The 14,690-nt window shown below is 35.9% G+C and overlaps 1 long non-coding RNA gene across 1 annotated transcript in view; it reads right to left on the minus strand.

Moving 5' to 3' along the window:
* The window catches only part of LOC150094491 (uncharacterized), an 85,335-nt gene that overhangs the window by 36,928 nt on the left and 33,717 nt on the right, over positions 1–14,690 (minus strand). Inside the window, exon 2 of the long non-coding RNA XR_016550255.1 lies at positions 5,705–5,946. This is a non-coding gene — a long non-coding RNA (uncharacterized LOC150094491). The remainder of the gene's footprint in view (positions 1–5,704; positions 5,947–14,690) is intronic.

Genomic DNA, 14,690 nt, shown 5'->3' on the forward strand with positions numbered 1-14,690 from the left:
TTTGCAAATGGTAATCTAATCTCACCAGGAAGCATAAACCCTTTGCACTTCTCACATAAACGGCGCGCGTGTAGCATAACTATTGTATATTTGACGTTTATGATTTCCATACTTAAAATTACGTGTATGGTAATTGATAAATTCAAGTATTCAAAGTTATCCTACAGCTAATTGCATTGGACCAACCAATAAAGTTGAGCATTGATGCGCTATGCATATGCACTCTTAACTCATACATCAATATAAATGCAATCATACTGTCAGACTGACGTGAATTTTGTAGCGCGGGTTGCACAAGCCACACAATAGCATACCCAACTGACATGGGCACGTTACTCCACCGTAGGCTACCATATATTGCATCTATTCATTAAATGTGCTCTTCAGCAGGTCTGTTTGTTTTACTAGATGAAATACTGTCACCAAAGTAAAAAGTCGGCTCACTCACGTTCGGTTTTGATCCAGGTTCTTTCCAACCGTATGCTCGCGAATGCCTATATGACATAGTTATAAGAAAGAACATGCTATTACCTCTTATTCTCAAGCCTGAAAAGGACGTCAGCAACTCGTATGCTTTATAACCTTCTCTGCAGTGAAACAAGATATTCCCGTACTGTCTGTAAAGGAATAACAATTAAGCCGCACTTCAAGCTGCATACCAGCATTTCTGAAAATGCAGTCCATGGCTTAATTCAACGAGTAGAATAAAATTTAATGTACTGCTAATAAATATACATTTCAGAGAAAATACGAACTGTCTTCAGTAACAGTAGGTGGGGATGCGATTCTAGAAGTAACGGCTTATGTAGCGGAGAAAAAAACTCGCTGCAGTAAAGCTGAAGCGAAGAGAAGGCGCGATGCGATGGGATTCAGTTTATTACGTTGCCCAAGTAGGTAAGGTCTTAAAGAAAGTACCGAAAAGCCTCCAGAGAATGTGCTGATAGATGCGATAAACCAAGGAAGCGTGCGATTTAGGAGAAGGGTACAGAGGTTGTCTAGAAAATCAAGTAAACCCTTGAAGTAGAGCAATATCACCATTACTCCTTTAGCAGGAAAAAGATTTAAGTAAAGATCTCAAATATCTCAACGGATACCTGATAAAGGAATCTTTGTTTTGCGACATTCGGCTCGACTACGCTGCCGTCTTAATTTTTCTTCTCTTTTTGCCCTAAGATCCTCTTAGAAGTATCTTGTTTCAAACGGGATTAACACATTGAGTAATGAATGATATTGATTGCTTTAGTAATACAAAACATTAGAAAAAATATTTTTGGACTGGCAAGTTTTAATATAAGAAAAGAAAAGAAAATAATTGGATCAGGATTATGAGATGAACAAAGTGAAAATGACAGAATCGATCTTAGACTGCTCTAATATAACAGTTTTCATTCAGAGATTTCGTATTTCTTTCTAGGGTGCAGACATTTCAGTGATGGGAAGAAAAGAGAGAGGAAAGGAGGAACTAATCCCTTGCCGTCCCCCAAAAAAGCATTCGAAGCAATTACTATTACACGAGGGATAAATGACATAATTACATTACCAAAGTAAGAAAGGATCACAACATTGAAGTAAATGCAAACAATGAGCATTTCTCAAACTGCAGTACCCAAGAGTGCTGGAACTTGAAAAATACAGTTAAAGATAATTAACCGGTTTATAATTCTTTATTTATCGTAATTATTTATGCATTATTACAATAGAAAAGCTAAATGACGTGAAACAAAGATTAGCTTATTCATTACCTGTTATTTAAAAGAGTAACGCACACACGCATGTAGAGAGGGATTTGATTGGCATTCATATAACGATGGGAAACGAACCCACAGCCTTTCGATATAGAAGTTTACCTACCACTTCAGCGAGTTTCTGGAACTTGATGTGAAAAATAATATAACTTGTTCTCAACGAAGCAAACTCGCTTAAAAGTGGGAAGTTAACTCTCCTCTTTCGATAAATTTTCCAATAGTTTCGATGTTGCCCAAGAGATCTCTGAATAGATTCTTAAAAAAGAACAGCATCACAGTTTATTTGCAGCTTTATTTTTATTGTGGCAATCGTTCATAAGATCGATGTCATTTTCATATGCATGTCCTGACCTGCATGAGAAGATAACGCGTATCTTTCCTTATCCGATTCATTGCGAATCTCGTAAATAGAATGAAAGATAAATACATTCCATGTGTCTCTGTGTGAAAACTACTCTCAGAAATTTCATTCAATGAGTGATTTGAATTTCTTCTGCTTGGCAGTGATCAAGCTCACGTGAATGCATCTTACAGATAGGGGCTGCTCCATGGAAATCGCACAGATTTTATCTGTTTACATTGGGCTGTCTTGATAGCAATAAAGAATTTCTACGCAAAAAGCAAGGTATATTTTTGAATAGAAACCTGACCATCTTGTTCTCTTGATTCCCGTAATGATTCCATTGCCCTCTTCTGTAAACACTGACAAAAGAATTGAGTACCTATCTTGTAATTCCAGACGTCACTGGGAGCTACAGATAGAAAAAAGCAGCATCTTGTCAGCCTGCTCTAACATGCTGTCCTAATGAATAAAACATGAGCCTCTTCATCTGTCAGACAGATGATTCTTTCTTTTCTAGCTTCACGAGTCTCTTGGAAATGAAGGAACGTATTCTGCAAAGATGGCAACCGAAAATCTTGAAAGGAAACACACACCTAAGCTTTGAATTATGCTAAGCATCGCCCAGCACTGTTCATTTCTTCAAAAGAGGACTCACGCTGCTTGTATAATGTGTGTATACGTGTCTTCAGTGCTTGAACCTCTTAAAAGTATGCATTTACAATGAGAGAATGCTTGTGGAAATAGGAGATTATGCTTGCACTGATCGCAACATGATAAAGATTTAACGTAGCTCCTTTGCAGTAAACAGTTTCATAAATACGTTCGAAAATTCAAGTTTTGTGAATGAATCAAAAGTACGTCTAGGTCTTTACTAAGGATGAATGATAAAGTCGGATAATGACTAGATTTTCTCGAATGCATTAAATGTATACATGTTTGTCACTCCACCCACGAAATGTTGTAGACGTAGGGTTCATTAGTACCGTGGGCGGACACACGTTTTTTATCATCTTAATTTTTTTGCTTTTTTTATTTATTTTATTTATTAATGTCATTGTCTAATGATGTTTTAAAAATTGTTAGAATTATTGTCGCATAAAATGATACATTAATGCTTAAAACTAAAAAGCTGCTTAGTATAGCATTCTTCATCACTGTAGTGTTGGTGGGTTATCGGAGTTAAAGTTGTTCATAGTTTCAACTTGGGGCGTCTTAAGTAGTTAACGGAAAATCTCAATGGAAATTGTTGGCTCGTTGGATTGAAACATTAAAAGAATGTGAGTTGATGGGGAATGTAATTTGATTAGTAGAGACCTTCTAGAGACCAAGCGATATATTTTCAAGTCACTTAAGGCTTACGCAAAATAGTGAGCCTGGAGCTTCTTGAAAAATGCTGAAGGATCACTCGGCCAAATGCTTAATAAATATAACTGGAAACCCTTCTGGCCAGTCCCTGGGGGCTGGGGGGGGGTGTCCCCTTCCGGACAGAATGTGATGGCAGCAGTTGAGAATATTTTTTCTTATTTCATTGCGATAAACTGATGCAGGTTATTTGTCAGCAGCGTTTGACCCAACGTGTTGTGAAGTGGTTTGCCATCTTTAATATTCCTGTTAGACGAGCAGCAATGGTCATCATTCTATTCTAGAGTCTTACCTTCAACAAGTCTTTTCAAAAACAGTGAGTTCGATGCGGCGTTGCACAGTTTGGGAACTACTGTTATTGACATTACTTCAGGTCATGCATGTTACTGTATGAAGCCTTTATTTGAGACGAGTGATGGACTTGCTGACTAGTTTAATAGCGTCATTTTTACCCAACTGAGTCTCTGCTGATTCTGTCAAAAGACGATCTGTCTAAGAAATAAAATAGTAATTTAGCAAACACATGTCTCTGGAAAATGTTGTCTCTATAAATATACACAGTACTGTAGTTCCTGTAGCTAATATAGGAACTTCCTGGTGAGGTTTTGTAGGATTACTCAGTACTCTTAGGCTAATTTCTCGCATGAGCCGAGCATCATGAAAAGCTTTCGTCCATTCACATTTTTTTTATTTGAGTGTATTTAGGTTTAAAAACAACTAAAAGTAACCAGTTAAAAGTCAGTGGAGAAGGACGGAGTAGAACAAAAGCCACTTTCTCGAATTCAATAACTGTGTGTGTGTTTTTCGTATTCCATGTACAAAATCAGAACATGCCTTTAGTGTGTAATCTTCTTCATGTCTGAATGAAAGAACTGAGTCTGAGTCGGATAAAGTTTGACAATTAAGGCAGAAGAAAAGAAAAAGTGCTCACGAATTTCTTTTGATAGAGGGGGGGGGGGATTTCTTAGACCAGAAAACTGAAAACCAGTACTGTGTATATTTATAGAGAGAGAACATTTTCCAGAGACATGTGTTTGCTAAATTACTATTTTATTTCTTAGACAGATCGTCTTTTGACAGAATCAGCAGAGATTCAGTTGGGTAAAAATGACGCTATTAAACTAGTCAGCCAGTCCATCACTCGTCTCAAATAAAGGCTTCATACATTTTTCTCAAGGAGACCACTGCCCTATTGAAACATGCTAAGAATGCCATGCCATAATACGAAAAGCATTTCCTGTATTAATTCATCTCTAGAGTTATTCTTCACACTTGTGAAGACGTTGGTCGAAGAGATCTTGACATCGTTAGAAACTGACAAAGAAACAGTTCATTGTCGAACCACTTCCAGTCAGCTTCGGATGATGCAGACGCTTCTTTTAATATTGAAATTATACTGCCCTTAGAAATGAGGATTCATGATACCTCTAGTATTTCTAAGCAGAGTAGGGTGCACGATAAGCAATGTTTGTTTCCCCCACCTCATGCTAGGCAGAAGCGCGTATTTTGTCTTTCTAATCTAATTTACATAATGGTTGCCACAAATTATCTTAACTGAAATTTTACTTACGGTAACTGTGCAATGTCAGCTCAATTTAAGGACTGATTATGAGAAGTTTATTTAATTTTAGGTCACATTATCCATTTACAAACATGGAGTATCGGAGTCTTGATTAAAGTAAATGTCAACACTTGTATTAAAAACATATCTGCGCAATGTGCTATTGAAAACGCTTTTGATAAAGCATGTGTTAAAGTTTTACGTAACAATGGCATGGAAGGTTAATTAATAATTGCAAATGAAACATTCGCACCAAAAATCGATTTCTCACTGGATATTATTAGAAAATTTGACTTTTTATATTGGAGAGATCCTTTCTTTTCAACAAAAAGAGAGCGGCAAACTCTTCTCTTTTTTATGGCACAGAAAAAGTCTTATATTAATGTTTTCGCCCTTAAGAGAACGGTGGTGGCATTATTTCTTAATTTTAAATTGGATAACTTCATTAGAAAATAAATTCTAGCAGCTGCGATAGGCTGTTTTTAATTGGATTGTGGAAAATTGGATCTGTTGATAATCGCCTTAATGAAGTCTTAATTTTTATGTTGCAAGTTAATTTTCGCGATTAAGTGGCTTAAATTATTAAATTTCCCGAACTTGTACTTAAGTAAAAACGTGTCTAATTAAAGGGAAGGAATTTAAGTATCGTAGACACTGATCAATCTTAGTTAGCTCTAAATCTGTGTTACTTACAGGAACGTGGACGTGTGATTTCCAGCTTAGCAGAAAATGGATTTCTACTCGCCTTTGGTTGCCCTGCTTTTCAAAAGGAAGGAGAGGCGGTTTTCGTGATATATTTCTAAAGGTTTAGTACTCCACTTCTTTCAATCAACGTACTGCAAAGCAAACAACCATTAAGAATACTAACAACTGGGAACAGTACTGTAACAAGCTCATTTCGAGTCCGAGCAAGGGGAGCAAAAGTGCTTCTGCTTCTGTAAGAGAGCGAGAGAGTAAAAAAAAAAAAAATTCAGAATTAAGATCCAGGAAAGTGCGTACAGTTGTATAGCAATGTTTTTTAAGCTAATTGTATACACAATATATTATTATATTTAATTTTTGCTTATTATATAATTTGTTGTAATTTATTACTGCCCTTCAATTACAAATTCTCTTCCCACATCTCTATATAATTCAAAAGCGTTAAGTATTGGTTGTAATTTTGCAGCAATGCAATCACTGCCATTTACCGTGTACGATGTGGTCATATTATAACAAACACGAACTTCACAGAACCCATAAACTTGCATTTTTTAAAATATATTTTATGGTCTCTCTTATGAAGTAAATACCGTAAGCGAATTCAACACTGTGTTACATAACGCATTTATGTAAAATATAAGAAATGAAGAAATATAAGAACTCATGAAGTATTAGTTTTCGAGATACGCCTTGATGCTATTGTTGCTAATTTATTGCTACAGATTCCGCAATTTGCACTCATTTCGAATGTTTTTTTAATTCTGACACAGTTAATTGCAGCTTGTATTTCGCTCCAGGTTACAAAATCCCATCAAGTTTGAAACAAAACAAAAATCCAGAAACGACATTGTGAATATAAGCTACTATCTTTCTTATACCAGAGAATGACTTCTTGTTTACCATAATTGGAATTTCATAGCTGTTTCAATCAGCCTAATACAGTATTTACAACGAACACTGTCAAATAAATGAAGCACTTGATCACCGATAGGCGGATGGATAATTTCCTAATAAGAAAATGCTCATCAAGCTGCTCAGTGTTCTGAATGATGATTACAACTACAAGAGAAATGTCGAACAACCGTCGGTAACAAAGACTTGGAATAGCGGTTGATGAAGCTTGAGTTTTTTTTTTTTTTTTTTGTTGTTGTTGTTGTTATGCTAAGAAGTAAAATAGCTGGTGGAAAAAGAATTGGGTGAAGCTAAAATGTAATCTTTAAACGCATACGAAAACTCCATAACTGATGCAGCACACTGCATTGTTCATTGGTATTACGCACCGGATTTACGATTTCAAGGAATTTGAACTATTTGATGGAAATACTCAAGCCAAAATGGTTGTTATTTTGTGGCACAGCTACCTGATGACATGGCAAGCAATACAAAAGGATAATTCAATGTCTTAGTTAAAATAGGTAAAAAAGAAAGGACTTATTTTATCAATCTCACACACGAGAGATGTCTAAAGACCTATAACACTACAGCTATGTTGAGTAAATATTGTAAATACGGAGGAGATCATTGTGCCAGGCGAAGAAAAAGAGAGCAGCTTCTAAATATAATTTTTAGCAGTATAAGCGTATGGCTTACATATTATTATTATTTACGATAGTAGTAGTAAACGGTGATACGATAGACTCCTAGCTCAGTTGATTTCCATAATACAACGGCCGAGATAGCCACATGGGAATGAAATCTTATGAAACCGATATATTACTATTAGTTGTAATGCATATTTATCTGTAAATTGCATGTGTTCGCTAGGTCAGTTTTCCTGTCGCGGTACGAAAAATTCGAGTTTACGGGAAGGTAAACTGTTGCACCTCCGTATCGGAACGCCTAATTCAGCTGGGTTGAGAAACCCTCATCAAGGTTCTTTGTGTCGGAAACAACATTTTTTTCCAACTAACGGTTAAACTACGGAGGCCTTCCTTTTGCTTACGCCGTCAACTTGAAAGTTAATACGATACTACTAAGTTTAAAATCACTCTGTCAATTTGCATTGCACGTGAATTCCAAGCGCTGAGAGGAAATGCATATTTAAAATGCATTTCACAACTACCGCAGTTGGAATAGAACAGAAGAAATCAGTGTTTATCAGTGTTTATTGCATAAACACATCTCAAAGTGCGCTGGAGACCAATTTTATTTCATGGCCTTTTCAATGGTTCGATTAGCTGGTTGTTTAACGTGATGATAAACCTGAGAGAGGCTGTAAAAGTCCTGCAAATTTATGAGGTGGATGTTACTGCTGAATTACACTGAGTCAAACTGCTAACTCGATTTCTTTACTGCTTCTAAATCGAGTTTTATTGCAAACATACTTGTTTTCAAAGCTGCTGCAAACATACTTGTTGTCAAAGCAGCTGCTCCTTTCTCTATGTAAAAGACCTTGAAGCAGAACAACGAAGCGTATCTCGTTGTGCGCCGTTTCGAATGGTTAGGAGGTTCCGTCTGTCTGATGTTTCAAGCAAGTAATCGTACTGAAGAGACTCTTGTCGTGCAAACAAAGTGTCTGTCAGTTAGATAAATGGACTGTTTCTTGCGATATGAAAAAGTAGATTCACCCATTTCGGATCCCCGCATATCTAAGGCTACTCCTAATAGCAAATGGGAGTTGCCGTAGTGTTTCATCGAAATAAGGTAATGTTACGGGGGAGTTTTACTGAGCTGTTTACTGAGTTTTACTATAAATTTCTGGCTCAATTATCTATTGATCCTTCTAGAACATCGTACCAACTAAACCTCTCTATAAAATGTAGTGTTATAAAGAGGTTAAATTAAGTGTGGAAACACGTAAAAAATTCATTCATCCAGTTTGTAAAAGTTTGACGCTGAAAAGTTCGTCAATAATCTGCTCTGTTACTTATTATATATTATAATATATTTATGTTCTTGTATACATATAACGTCTATGTTGACTTTTTCTGCTCCTCTAAGTAGCTCAAAAATTTTTTCCAGTTTTCTTGAGTATCCGTACGTTATATGTTGAGAAGATGAGATTAGATTTCCATAATTTGATTTGATCACACTTTCTTGTACATTTATTCAACCAAAACTTCCTGGCATACCAAGGCTTTAATCCTTGGTATGTGTGCATAGTAACTATATTAGCAGTTGAGGCACAAGTCTGTGTGGAAGTAGCTGATATTATCTCGTGTTCTTTCGTAATCATTTAATAACCACATATTGGGTGATTGGCCCTAATATGTTTTACCAGTCACGTTAGCCTACTGGGAATTTACACAGGGTCTCTAGGGGCACCACGAGGAGTGTGACTTGGATCTTTACTTTCATATATATATAAGGGCATGTGAAAACGTCAAACAGTTTTGACGTTTTCACATTTAGGCAATGAGAAGAGTAATGATCTTTCGACTGACTGAAGTCCCCCCCCCACCTTATCGTTTGAATAGCTTTACTTGCTTGACTAAGTACTAAATAAAAATAGACACTTTTATATTCTTCGAGCGATATCACATCCATATGCAGACACGTATGTTCTCTTCCCAACGGACAACGACCTTCTTTTCCTGTAGTGCTTAAAGAAATGAGTTATTAATGTATCAGGTATGAAAGTTGCCATTTTGAAATCAAAGTTATTTATGTATTTAATTATTTTTATTTTTTTTTAAAGCATAAAAGAGCAAATCTGTTAATTTTCTGAATAAGAATTATAAAGAATTTGTCACATTACATTTGAATTATTTCTTTTAATATCATGCTTCTGTGTACTTCTTTCAACCTTTTTCACCTACGAAACAGTTTTATATCATTACTGAAAAAAATCAAATAATCCTTGTTACAGAATATCTCCGAATGTCAGAAACAGTGACAACGTGAAGAGACGTAATCTCATAGTGAAGCTGTTCGATAGTCCACAAAAAAAAAAGAAAAAAATTGGCATTGGCGAATTTGAAAGAGACTTTTATATCTTGTTTCAGTTGAATTGAGCTCTCTTTGTGTGCAGTTTTACAGCCATCTCTCGAGTCAGTTGGTACTGTTCCAGAGAAAGATATCTGGAGAAAGAATGTGACCCGAAGTAGCTTTGTTAAAATGAAGTGGTTTATACCTTAAAATATGAAAAGGATGAAGCAACATAAAATCACATAACTCTAAAGAATTTTAAATAATTAGAGGAAAACAATAATTCAACAGTTGAAAAAAGCCACAATTAATCTGGCAGTGATTAAAGCTAAAGAGCTTAGTCCCTTTCCTTTTCTGTGAGTTGCATTTCTGAATGAGGAACATTATTTTATTTTATGTTTTGCATCGAAGTGAAGATATGATAATACAGTAGAGTTTCTGTTGGAAATTCAATATTTAGTGTTTGAGACTTTTGTGTTAGTTTCGATGCCTTTGAGTTAATATGAAGCAGAACCCTTTTCCCTTTTGAAACTGAAAGAAAAATTAAGTTAGAAACGGGCATGATAAATCTTTCTATTTCCGTTTATTTGGAAAATAAGAGCTCTCATTCGATCTGGCTGAATTAAAGATGCGTTTAAAATTAGAATGTACAGGAAGTTATTTCAGAATGATTTTGAATATCAGGATGCACTTTTGACATTCGATTCCATTTTAAATTACGAATCAAATTACTTTTGACATTTCACATTAAATATTAAATTTAATATTAAACTGACATATTATTCTTTGAATATTAAACAGACTTAGCTTAAAACCATCAACATCGAAAAAAATGCTTAAAGACATGTTGGCTTAATCGACTCTGTTTTCGTTAAATTGACAATCTGTACGAATCAGGCATGCAAATTGGTAGGCATAAGACATTCAGTATTATACTGAACTGCCCTTTGGAATAAGAAGAGAAATCCCTTCTCGAAAATTTGCTGTGTGACTTAACTGCTCATGTTTTGGCTGGCCGCATGTTTTTCAGATGTGGAAGAAACTGGAGGTATTTACAGAAGTACACCTTCAGGTAGAAAGAAATGAACAGCTGATGATTCGCAAAATTATTATCTTTAACTGGAGTTATTGTAACCCTTCAAATGAAAGCCGTGTATAAGAACGTTGTTATATGTTTGTAAACTATGCGTGCTCTCAGAATGAGAATATCTCTTCTGTAAGGGAAAAAACTTAGTATTTCAAGGGAAGTGGCGGGAATTCTTCCTCCTCCATTTGATATAATCTAACTCGCAGTTGATTTCGACTAAGCTGAAAGTACTCGCCTTTCATAGGGTCCAACTGGGATATTTTACCCATTCGGATTATGAAAGGCGAACCATAGATTTGTGTTCCTAATAGCATAAGCGCTGGTTGTAAGTAGCAGTGAAATGCCAAAGCGACCCCTATACCACAGTTACTGTAAGTAACACAATATGAAATACTGTTTTCAATTTCAACCTCGCAGACCTCAGTTTATATTATGCTTCTATAATATGTTTTTATTATGTTAAAATATTGGAGTTTAGTCTGTCAAACAAAATTTATTTCATAAAGCAATTTGGCTGTACTTAAAGAATGGTTAGTTGTATCAATTCGGACAGCGGCTTCCTTGCTTTATCATACACCCCACATAGATTCGGATTTTCTAGCCTCCAGTGAAGGTGAATGGAATTTTACTCTTGCAAAAGCAAATAAATCGCCGATATGGTTACCTGACCAGGTTATCTGAGAAGATATATACTTATCCAAAATGTTGTGACGATGTGCTAAATAACACGCGATTTTAATTCATTGATGACTAATAATTTCATCTTAACACCCTAATATAGTTCCACAATTCAGGACATTACCAATAAATAACATTATCACAATGCTTATTCAATAATCCTCCGCGTTGTATTTCTCTTGCAGTGAAACACTTGATAATATTGACTAAATTGTTCTGCAATGAGAATTTGAACCTTCTTATTGCTCAGACCTACATTTCATGTCCATCGGACATCCTCCGCACTAATTTAAAATCGCTCATGCTGCATATTTTAAGCCCGATGGATCGTTTCTACTTCGTATTACTTTGTAATATGAGAGAATTTCCGCTTATGGGCTGCAGATAGCAGTTCACATAATGGAAATCACTTTGTGGGAGCAAAGTCTTGCAAACGTTTATTTATTTATGAGGTAACAGTGAATAGCCAATTGTAATCCTGAATATTGCCTTCGGAGTTTTTCCGATAACGAATAATTCATTGATTTATGACATGCTTTACTATATATTTTCATTCCATTTTTTCTTACTGAAAAAAACATTTGGTACCTTTCAAAAAAGAGCTGTCAAAAATAGCAAAAAAACGAATAATCCGATTGGTATTGATGCAGAGTGAAAAAAAAAAAAAAATTTACTCCTTCAAAAAAAAAAAAAAAAAAAAAAACACTTTTGAAAATAACTCTGTCAGATCTTGTTTGTCATAAGAATTTCTTTCCTGCGAGACCAGCTGAGCAAAATTCTGTGGAAATCGTGGGGATTAGAGTATGCACGCGTCTTCTCTAACCGTATTTCTTTCAACAGCGTTCTGCATGTAACCGCTTGTCGCGGTCGTTCCACCCTCTTCTTCTTCACATGCCGATTAGAGAAAAAAAAATAAAATCCGCGCACAAACAAGCGTGCAGCAAACAATCCCCCTTATTTATATGACGTCAGAAAGAAAGCTGAAACCGAACACACTAAGACAAATGGGAAGAAGTAGGAAGCGATTCGTATTTTGCGTGCTTCGCATTCACTGAATGGCGGAAGCAGCGAAGGGTATACGGATGGCCTGTCGAGAGCAGTGCTGCGCCGACAGGTTGGAACCGAAAGAGTAAGTCAATAGCAAAGCATCATGCATACACACATACGTACACCAACTGACGGTCTCGTAGCGATGGGTTTGCCTTGCACTACACACACACACACACACAGAAATAAGTGATTTGCCTTGCTCTTCCTCTCTGACACATTGCACTGTTAGGCTCGCTGCCTCAATGACTACTTCGAAAACACTACAAACTAAGTCTGTTTCTGTTACTCAGATAGTGGCTGAATTTCGAATGGGGAGAAGTTTTTATTTGCATTACAAACGTAGTATTTTATCTCTGCGTAATGAAGACAAAAATTTAGCTTCAAGCTCGATGCCTGAAGCTTCCATATCGATTACGGAATCGATTTTCAGTTGTGGGAGAATTATTAATGATTTACTTTTCATCTATGGATCTTCTTCTACGCAAAGAAAGTTCGACATTTATTTTTTCAGTTCTTAAAATATGGACACCCGTTCGAAGTTGCAGTAGAAAAGGGCATTTAGATTCACAGGATGGATTTTCTTTAATAAATGGTAGCATAAAGCATCACATTCAGTCACTTCAACTGCTTATATTAACGTAGAATTCTGTTCTTGATTTATTAGTTTTCCACATGTTCACAGCTTCATAGTTTTATGTTCACAGTTGTTACTCATATATGTGTTGGAGAGGTGGCCAGGAGATAGCTCTTACTTCCCCCCTCCAAGGAAATCGTGAAAAGGGGAGGGGTGAGCAAAAGGAAGAAGAATAAATTGTCGATATTATTTATTTTCAAGACAGGAATAATGAAACTAGTATGAGAACCGTGCTCGAAATAATAAAATTTCTGGTATTTTTAAAGCCACTTACTGAGGAAGAAGTTTTTCCTTCTTCCTAAATGAGTGAAACTTATTTAGAAGAAGAAGAAGAATTTACTTAAACCAGAACATCAGGTGCCAACCATCTAATGTTCTGGTTTTCTCAGGATTACCTCTCGCTATTTTTGTGCCAGTTGTAAGACGGCTGGCACTTTGTTGCCGAGTGAAATTATATGATGTTGTCATTTAATGCTTTTCATTTCAACATCAGTCGGAAGGATTGATTTTTAGTAAAGTTACAGGTAGCAATCCCCAAAGCTAATTTATACCTCCGCAAAAAAAAAAAAAAAAAAAAAAAAAAATGCAGTTTGAATAATCATCAGAATTTTCTGAAGGCTTTCTTAGCCAAGCAAAATGTCAGTTCCTCATTTAAAGAAAATAAAAAATAAAAAAACACGCAAGAATAAAGTCCAGGTGCTTAAGGTACACGCAAGATGCATTTGTTGAGAGACATCACAGGACCACAATAAAGAAAAAGGGAAGATAAACAACATTAGACACACAGGAAAAGAAAGAGTGGGGAATATCTACTGTTTGACATTAGTTGAAATGTAACAGCATCATTAGGAAATGTGTGTGTAAGTGGATTATCTCTTACTATTGTTATAAGGTGGATTTAATGTGGGGGGAAAACACCGAAAAGTTCGAGATCGGTACATGAAACCCATGAAGAAATTTTCAAGGTGATTTGAACCTAGATCCTTCAGCTTTATAAGCGCGCTCCGCCAATACAACATTACCGAGGCTCCTTGTTTAATGTCCTTCTTGTGGTATTTATAGTCATGTTGCATTGCGTACTCCTACATTAAAATGATGCCGTTTCGTATCACCAGGTGTCACTTCCTTAACGCTGTATCATCCAATACTGAAACATCTGCTAGGCCAGGGGTTCCCAACCCTATGCCCGCGGGCACCATGGCGCTCGTCGACCAATTTGTGTGTGCCCGCCGCTGTTCAACCGTGTGCCGTATAGTTTGAAATAATCACGCAACAATTCATGGCATGCGTTAATGACACATGACGAGTATTAAACATACAATATAAAGTAGAGGCGCATTCGAAGTTGTTCATTCCAGTTTAAGAACTGGAATATCATCATATTCTCCTAATTATGAAGCACTGGCCAATGAAATGCAATGCCAAAGATCACACTAACTTACATATATATATATTTAAATTTTTATATAATGTAAACATTTAAGTAATAAAACATTTGATTATAATGTAAACTTTGTATGTATTCATTTAACAAACGAATTCAAAAAATTTGCTTGAAAAAATAGATGGTGCCCGTCGCCCTATCGGTATTTTAGAATGTGCTCTAGGAAACAAAATTGTTGGGAACCCCTGTGCTAGGCAATTATTTGTAGTCAGGAAAT

The sequence above is a fragment of the Typopeltis vanoorti genome, chromosome 22, assembly GCF_054136105.1.
Source record: "Typopeltis vanoorti isolate ZY-2024b chromosome 22, IOZ_Tvanoo_1.0, whole genome shotgun sequence".
Classification (NCBI taxonomy): Eukaryota; Metazoa; Arthropoda; class Arachnida; order Uropygi; family Thelyphonidae; genus Typopeltis; species Typopeltis vanoorti.